This window comes from Gossypium raimondii, chromosome 12 (genome assembly GCF_025698545.1).
Source record: "Gossypium raimondii isolate GPD5lz chromosome 12, ASM2569854v1, whole genome shotgun sequence".
NCBI lineage: Eukaryota > Viridiplantae > Streptophyta > Magnoliopsida > Malvales > Malvaceae > Gossypium > Gossypium raimondii.
Genome location: NC_068576.1, coordinates 5,571,389 through 5,580,736, shown reverse-complemented (window position 1 = coordinate 5,580,736; position 9,348 = coordinate 5,571,389). Strand labels below are relative to the sequence as shown.

The following is a 9,348-nucleotide window of genomic DNA, read 5'->3' as shown; positions in this document are numbered from 1 at the left end:
AGCTCGTATTAGGTTGTGTAGAAGTTTTGCTATTGTCAGGTACTGAGTTTGCAGCTTTAACCTCAACACTATTGTCAACTCTTTCTAACTGCGTACCACTTCTCAAGGTGATAGCTTTACAATGTTCTTTCCCATGTGGTCTTGCATTCTCTATATAACTAGGAAAGGTCCCTTGTGTTCTCGAGTTTAATGCGTTTTCTATTTGTTCAACTTGATTCTCCAAAGCTCGTAGAGATGATGCTTAGCTCTGAATCACAACATAATGTTTTGCCATATACTCCTTCAAAAGAGACTCAGTAGATGATGATGATGATGTTTGTCCTTGTTGAACCTGTTGTTGAGGTTGTAGAGATTGATTAAAACTAGGTGTGGCATTCATAGCATTGGGTCTGACAGTTGTGTTGGAATTTCCAGCTCCTTAATTACGTTACCCAAAATTTGGGTGTTGCTTCCAACTAGGGTTATATGTGTTAGAGTAAGGGTTGTTGTTCCTATTGTAATTACCTATATAATAGACAGATACTGGGTTCGAGGGACATTCTTCAAATACATGATCCTTACCACAGTAAACACAAGATAAACCAGTTACCTTTTAGCCCTTTCAACTCACAAGGTTTCTGTATAGTGTTTATCATATTGGCTAAAGAGGATACCTAAGTAGTGAGCGAGGTAATAGCATCGAGTTCAAATGATCCAGCTACTCTCCTTCCAGTCCCAACTTTTATTGTGAGGTATTGATAATTGTTGTTCACAATTTTCTCTAAGATTTCATATGCTTCATTGTAAGTCTTGTCCAACAAAGTGCCATTTGCTGAAGCATCAACCACCATACATGTTTGTGGCTTTAATCTATTATAAAACATCTCTATTTAGGTTCAGTGTTGAAATCCATGAATAGGACATTTCCTAAGCAAGTCATTGAACCTTTCCCATGCTTCGTATAATGTTTCATTCTCTAGTTTCCTAAAGGATGTTATGTCATTTTTCAATTTAGCATTCATGTTTGGTGGGTTGTATTGCAACAAAAATCTTTGACACAAATAATTCCATGATTCAATTATTCTATATTGCAGAGCATTGAGCCATGTTCAGTACGATGTCTTAAAGAGTAAGGAAACAACTTGAGTTTTAAGGCATCTTCAGGAACACCTTATTGCTTGAAAGAATCGCATACCTTCAAAAAAAATCTCAAGTGTAGCCTAGGATCTTCAGTTGCCAGACCACCAAACTGACCAATTGATTGAAGCATTTAAAACATGACAGGTTTCATCTCAAAACGGGGTGTTTGGATTTGTGGCCTGATTATACCAGGGTTCAGGTCATCTAGAATGAGATCTGCATGCTCTCAAATAAGTTTATCCCTGTCATCAAACATCTGAGCTACAAGTAGATTACCTTTCTGACCTCATTGATTCTATCCATCTTGATTGTTACCCCCTTGATCCATGCCTCTATGCATAAAAATAATACCAACCTGTGAGGCTCACAAAACAAACAAATTAATAATTGAAACTAAAAATGAAATTGTGATAATAAAAATGAAAGTTACCAATTGCCAATCCTTGCCAACAGCGCCAAAAACTTGTCGCGTGTGAAATGATATGTACGAGTCTGCAAGTATACACGTTCAATCAAGTAATAAAGTGATAAGTGAGTATCATTCCCATGAGGATTGGATATGTTCACTTTGTTTAAATCATTACAATTGAACATAAAAGATGATTGAGGTAATTGGTTTGTACTAACATTAAAATTAGGGTTAACATAATGGGAACGAAAGTAAATAAAAATAATAGCATATCAAGTAAATCCAACAACTCAAAACACATGAACTATGAACCTTGGTAAGGTAGAAATATTGATGAATGGTGGCTGGGATTACTCAGAGATTTGTTACAACTATATGACAATACCATGGCATTACTATGGCGACTATTACTGCTCGATTGGGTTAGTCAATGGCTTGCCTCTGTCGAAAGCAAAGCTAAATAACACTCAACCTAAATGCTCTATATGTCTATAGACTAAGGATTTATGATCACCGTATCGGTGCAACCCTTTAAACCGTATACGAAAAGACTAATTCTAGATTTTCACGAGTGTTTAATTCAACACTCACATACATTACTCAACTTCAATCTACGTACCATAACCCTATCGGTATTAAGCCACTTTAAGTTTTACTGAGCACTTGTCAACACTCAAACAGGAATTTAAACAAACATAGTCGTTGGATAAAATAGTAACATTAACCGCAATAATTCCAAGTATCGGTTAAAGTTTAAACATTACTCCAAGCAATCCCAAGCCATAATAAGTTAGCTCATAGATGGGCTACACAAAGTCAAGTTTTTTTGAATCATCAACATCCTCAATAATCAATTTAAAACAGGCAAATTATACAAAAATACAGAGGAAGAAACTTGGGTATAAAACATAAAGTTCAGGCTCGGTTCTTTGCTGTTTATCTTCACCAAAGCTTTCAACAACTCCTTGTGTTCTTCGTGCAGTAGTGAGCCCTCTGTCGAAGCTCAGAGAATTGCAGACTATTGTATTCCTTTATTTCATCTTTGAGAAAGCCCCATAGGCGTAGTTTTTTATCAAACTATTTAAAGTAGTGCTTAAGTGTTTTTATTTGAAGTATTTGTTTGACATCTTATTGTAATATTCTAGTGCAACAAGTAACAACCAAAAATTTTTAATAGGTATCAAAGCCTACTACTAGATGTAATTGGTGTGATCATTTTTCTAGTTGTTAAATATGGAGTCTATAAAAGAAGGAAGCTCAGTCTAACTACCAACATTGCTAGATGGCTCGAGCTATGCTTGCTAGAAAACATGAATGAGGGATTTTATTAGAGTTATCAATAAAAAGGCATGTGATGTAATTTTGACTGGTTTGGAGCCACCTACTTCAACTAGTATAGATGACACTCAATCTATCAAACTAGAGGAAACATGGAACACTCAGGACGATAGAGTTGCAAGCTAAAATTTTGAAGTACATAATGCAATCTTCAATGGAGTAGACACACAAGAACTCAAACACATTTCTTTTCTTTTCTTTTCTTTTTTGGCAAAAGAAGCTTAGAACAACCCATGAAGGAACACCAAGTGCGAAATTTGTTGGAAAATTTGGTTTAGGAAAATGGTGTTGCACAATGGAAGTTTAAATTTTTTTCTTAAAATTGAGCCTTGTGGTATTTATAATAATAAACCCTTAACCGAGTTATTACTTGTGCTTTGTGCAAGGTGGTCTAGATCGTTTCCTAGCTTTCTTTCGGTCGATATTTCTCTATCCTCGAACCCTGAATTGCTTTGAGTACAGGATCAAACAAAATGAATTGAATGCATAGAAAGAACATTTTTATTACCTTTTAGTGCGAAATTTAATTATCTCTATAGGAACCGAAATGTAACACCCTTAAAATTATTATACCATAAAATTAGAAATAAATTGAGATTATATATAATTGATTTCTTGATAAACTGAAATACATAAAATAAAAGAGATAAAAAGGAAGGTTGAGTAATGTTAGGGAAAGTTGAAATAATAATGTTGTGATATATTAATTTGAGCTAGGGATTAATTCATAAAGATGTAAAAAGTTTTGGGATTCAAGTATGATAATTCAAAATTTGAAGGGTTGAAATGAAAACATGAGAAAAATTGAAGGAACTAAAGAGAAAATAACCCAACTTCTTATGGCATGAAATTGGTGTGTAGGACCAAATTGAATAAGAAGAAAAATATGGTGGACTAAATCACAATTTTACCAAAAGTGAGAAGTGATTCGAGGATGGAGTTTTATAGAAACATGAAGGGTGAAATGTTCATTACCCAAAATATATAATTATATGGTGTAATAATTAAAGAAGAAAAGTGTTCAAATATGATTGGTTGAATATTTTATTATTATATTCTAAGATATTTTATATTAAATTGTAATATTTTATTATGAGATATTTGCATGGAAACATGAATAAAAGTATTCATGCTTCAACATCACTTAAATATATGTACAAAGGGATTTCATGGTAAGTGACCAAATTGTAAAGAAATAAAAATCCTTTGTACATATATTTAAGTGATGTTGAAGCATGAAATAGAGATTAAAGAGATACTAGTTAACACTAAACTAGAATATTGTAGATGATTAGACTTAAAACTTGTTAAGTGCATTTAATCACGAGAGTCAAGGGTATTAGTGGGATTATCTGATTTTTCCACTAAACCTTATCTCCATTTCATAAGTATATAAGAATATTGCTGGTTATAAGGAGTGACCTTTATATCTTCTTCTTCCTAGAACTATTCTATAAGTTTATGAAAAACCTAGCATAGAAAGCTTCAATGAATAGGGTTCTCAATGTTTAATGAGCACCTACGTTTGTACCAGCTTACTGGTAATTTTTCGTAAACACTTAGGTTATTATCGAAGAGACTCATGTGTTTATAGTATTGCATGCATAGACCTTAGAACTGTTCATGAGGAAGGAAACTTCTTAATTTTAGGTTATTTGATGTTGATTCTTACATGCATGTTAAGTTTCAATAGTTTAATAATTTGATAGCGATATTTTTATTTGTTTTAGCTTAAAAAGCTAACGAAGCTCCCAACAACAAGGGAAAAAGACCTGCTGAGTAGATCACTGTACTAGATTTTCTGGTGAGTTCTTTCTTACTTCCATGTTCTATAAATTTTGTTATTGTATATATTGTGTAAGGTAAATAATTTCTCTCAATAACGTATAAGTGGTGTTTGTGTTGTTAGTGGTTATCCAATGTCATCAGAGTGAGTATGCTTGTCTGTGTAGCAAACTAAAAACCCTCCTTATTGTACAAGCCAATACCATTGATATGTGATATGTGATATGTGACTTGATATGTTGAAGAAGGGAAATTATGTTTGTGATGCCTCCGATAGGACAACTATATTGCAAACCAGACTGGCAGATAATGAGAAAACATACTTGGCTGATTAGGAATGATATGAGGAGTTAAGGGGTGTATGTATATGAATATGAATTTCTGATGTGCTTCTAAATCTAAATTCTAGGTAAGAGGCTGGTATAAGGATGGGTTGAGTATTTTTTATGGTTGAGCTGGCAGATAGTGACCGCCCCTATGTAGTTGGGAACACCAATGGGTGTATTATGACCATTTTGGTTAAACCCTTCTGAAATATTTGATATTATCTTAGTTATTATTGTGTATGATTTATATGTGCTTTGTTTGTCATTGGAACTCACTAAGTGATCTACCGTAATTTGTTATAGCAGATTAAACAAGTTTCGTACTTAAAGGAGCTTAAATATGAGCAATTTTATCATGTTTTATTTAGTTTTTCTATTTAAGTTTCAATTTAATAAAAAGTGTGGTTTGAGCTGATTTTATGACCTTAGGGGCCGAAGTAGGCCTAAGAAAAGACTAACGTATTTGCTGAGTGTACAATACCATTTGAAGGCATGAGAACTATAGGCTAGTCACCATGTTGGAGCACGGAAGTTTAATGTCGCAACATAGTGAGCAGACTGCCAAAATAGCCATATTGCATTTAGTGTCGTGACATAGCTAGACAATGTCGTGACACGCCCCTGAAGCTGAGCTTGAGCCAAGTAAAATGCCCTCAGTGTCGTGACATAGGCAGTGGATGTCACGACATTGGCTCTGTACGTGAAGCATAATGAGCTCAGGGCATTTTGGTTTACACAATATATTTTAAAGTAAAAATTTCAGACAAACTAGGGCAAAGGACGGTGACAGACCCTAATATTATAAATTGGCTCATTAAACACTTGAGAGGGCATCTCTTCTGTAAATTAGAATTTTACTTTATGTTTAGTTTTCAGTTTGAATTTTCTTTTGTAATTAGGATTTATTTTCAGTCTATTTTTCAATATTGTTCTTCGGAGAATCTGACTTGTGGATTTAAAGAAACTCTTTGTGGATATCTGCAATTCATTCAAATACAATTCAGGATTCTTCTTAATCTTTTACTCTTGCTTCATTCTTTATGTTTATTTTCTTCATCAAGTTTATATTGTTTATGGGATCCATGAGGAACTAATCCTTTTATGGGTGATTAGCGAGTGGATGTGTTATTAATTAATTTCTACATAGGGTTTCTTAATAAATCAGCTGTTTGGGATATAAAGAACTTAAACCTTAGGCCTAACAAACCTTGGAAGTCATCTAGGTGGGAATTAACCCAAAATTGGTATTGCCTATCCATGAGACTCTTACCCCAATCCAGTCTGTATTATGAGGTCGAGAGATAAGTAGTTCTTGCCGACTCGTTGGTTTAGTGGAAGATCGAGTGATCCTGCTAGGTTAGCGACTAGTTGATTGAGTAGAACCCAAAATAGAAATTAGTTATGATCACCAAAAAAAGCTAATCGCCCATGCTTAGATTTGATTGAGTCAGCATATCAATTCTCCAGCTTTATTATTTTATTCAAGTTTATTTCTTTTCTTATAAAAACAAATAAATTTCACTTTATGTTTATCGTACTATAATTTATTTAAATTACTAATTAGATCTATTTATATTTAGGTTAATATCAATTAAGTACTCGCCTCCCTTGGGTATGATTCTCGGAGTACTTACCGACTCTGTTGTAAAACTATATTACAATATGACCCGTATACTTGTGGACATCACCTCAATTTCATATTTTTAGTAGTCATATTTATACTCTTGACGTTAGTACGTTGGGAGGCGGTCACTAAGCTAGTTTGAACTTGCTCTGTTACCTTTTCCTTCTTAAGAGTGTCAATTAACAAAAGACAATTTTGGTGAGACTAAGCCAGAACACTATTGATTTTGAGCCTTCTGTTAATTTCTGCATCATGCATACCGTGGGCAAGGTGGCGTGTAGAAACATTTTGTATTACCTCTAATAATGATTTACAGTTTTTTTTAAACTCTATTTTATGAATTCTTTTGTAAACTCTAGTAGTATATATATGTGTTCTTTTATCCAATGAACTATGCTTTGTAAGATAATATTTTAGGCGTGTATGCCCAACTTTTTTGAATGATAGATAACCGCCAATGATGCACTTGAAACTTTTGTAATGGAATAACTCTATCACTTTTATAAGGCTTCTGCTAACTGTTTTGTCTAAAATACTTTCTTGGCATACATTTAAATTGATAATTTGTTCTTTTCGTATTGAGGATTACACCAATATTTTAAGTTTTAATAAATTTCAAATACTTTTACTAAACTCATATGATTTTAAGTTGTGGCACACTGACCGCCTCTGGACGTACCAACATCCGAAGTAGAAAATCCTGCCAAAATATATTAAAAGGCGATATCTGTAAGAAAGATTATTCCAATTACAAGAGTTGGAAGAATTTCGTTTTACGACTTATGAGAGCAACAAGATGTACAATGAAAGGTACAGGCTCTAGCATGACGCAAGAATCTGAAGACAAGAATTCTCGCAAGGGCAAAAAGTTATATTGTTCAGTTCAAGGTTAAAATTATTTCCTGGTAAACTTGAATAAAGATGGATAGGCCCATACTCCATAAATTAGGTAACGCCTCATGGAGCAATAGAACTTATTGGAAAAGAGGGACAATATTTCCTTATAAATGGATAACATGTAAAACATTATTTTGAAGGAATGATGAATACAATTGTTGACACAAAGTTCCTACAATGCAAATCTATATGGATTTCAGGGGGAACTGAAGGGATAAATGAAAATGACGGCGATGAAGAAAGTGACGAAAGTGAGGACTTTAAGATGCAAAAGGAACACATTAAGACCTGGCTCACATGTCACAACACCAGAACTTTATGTCGCAACATCATACAATCCACAAAAAAAGTAAACTATCCTCGACATTGTGACACCACTGAAGGATGTCGCGACACCACTAAATAAACTCTGCTATCTGAATTTAAATTAACCACTGACATTTGTTTGGTTTCATTCTATTAGGTTTATAAATCTTTATTGTATGATTATTTTCTTTACAAATAAATAGATTACTCAGAATCTACAGCCGGTAAAGAGCTCATTAATTTTGCTCTGAAAAGCTCATTAATTTTCAGAACAAAAGATTAGATCTGAAGAATGGCAAGTTTTTGTGCAAGCATTTCAAGCCCATCTATTGAATTCCAGGAGAGTGACATAGATAAATACTTACAACAACTACAACCTTATACTTTTAGTCAAGAACAAGGATTTGATACCTTAATGAGGAATTGTAAAGGCATATGAGATATCACAACAAAAAGAGAATGGACCAAATTTTGTTCGCCACCTTAAGAACCCATAATAATTCCTAAGGTCTAGGAATCCTATCTAGCATTAAAAGAGAAGGAAGCGAAAAGACCATTCTATGAGATGCGATCTTTTATCAAGTTCAGTGGGGTTAATGTCTTGGTAATTAAGAGAAGTATCTGTCAATTTTATGATGCACCATATTATTATCGCGATTACCTGTATAAAATAGATCTCAAGGAGTTGGAAAACATTGACACAAAAGAGATCCTGAGAATTTTGATGGAAGGAAAAGAGATATGGACATATTGGAAGGGCACAGCAGTACCCGAAACATTCAACCAAGCATTAATGATGCCAAAAACCAAAATATGGATAAGGTTTGTATGTTCAAAAAATTGGCCCACAACTGACGTATCCGAAATCAATCCAATCCATGCTATTATAACATATGGAATACTGTAAAAGAATAAAATATTTATTGGTATGTGGATATTTATGAATATGTTTGAATGCATGAGAACTCTATAAAAAGGAATATTCTTTCCCCATCTAGTAATAGACCTGTGCAAAAGAGCAGGAATACCTACGGAGTGAATGGATAAAACAATGAATCCTCCAAAGAAACTGCTCGAAGATGATTTTTATAAATAGTTTGTCATATTGTAGAAAAACCAAAATGAGGAAAGGAAGAGAAGAGGACTTCACAAAGATGATGAATAGATCAAACTAATGCATTAGTTTTTTGAGGAGGAGATAGCATTAGGAAAATTAAATCAGTTTTTTTATTAGTATTGTATTTGTTTTTATTAATTTAGGGTTTTGTAATTTATTATAATTAATGGATTTAAATTATTTATAAAATACCCTTGCAAAGTAGATGCTCAACAAATATAATCTTTCAACGAGTAATGGAGGAAGCACGCACCAATGGCCTATGGAGCTATCACGATCAATCGGGTAACTTCTTTCCTTATCTTGTTAGGGGCTACACATTGAGGGAAATGTGTTATCTAAATTGTGGGGGTGACATAGAAAATCTATTTACTTTCTTTGATTTTTCTTGACATTTGCGTGCTTGAGCTTGTAGAAATACAAGTGA

General features: G+C 33.6%; 1 non-coding gene across 1 annotated transcript; it reads left to right on the top strand.

The window, feature by feature from the left end:
• The first annotated feature begins 885 nt into the window (after positions 1-885).
• LOC128035760 (small nucleolar RNA R71) lies at positions 886-992 on the top strand. The gene has a single exon (XR_008192309.1). It is a non-coding gene; the product is annotated as a small nucleolar RNA R71 (small nucleolar RNA).
• The last annotated feature ends 8,356 nt before the right edge of the window (positions 993-9,348 follow it).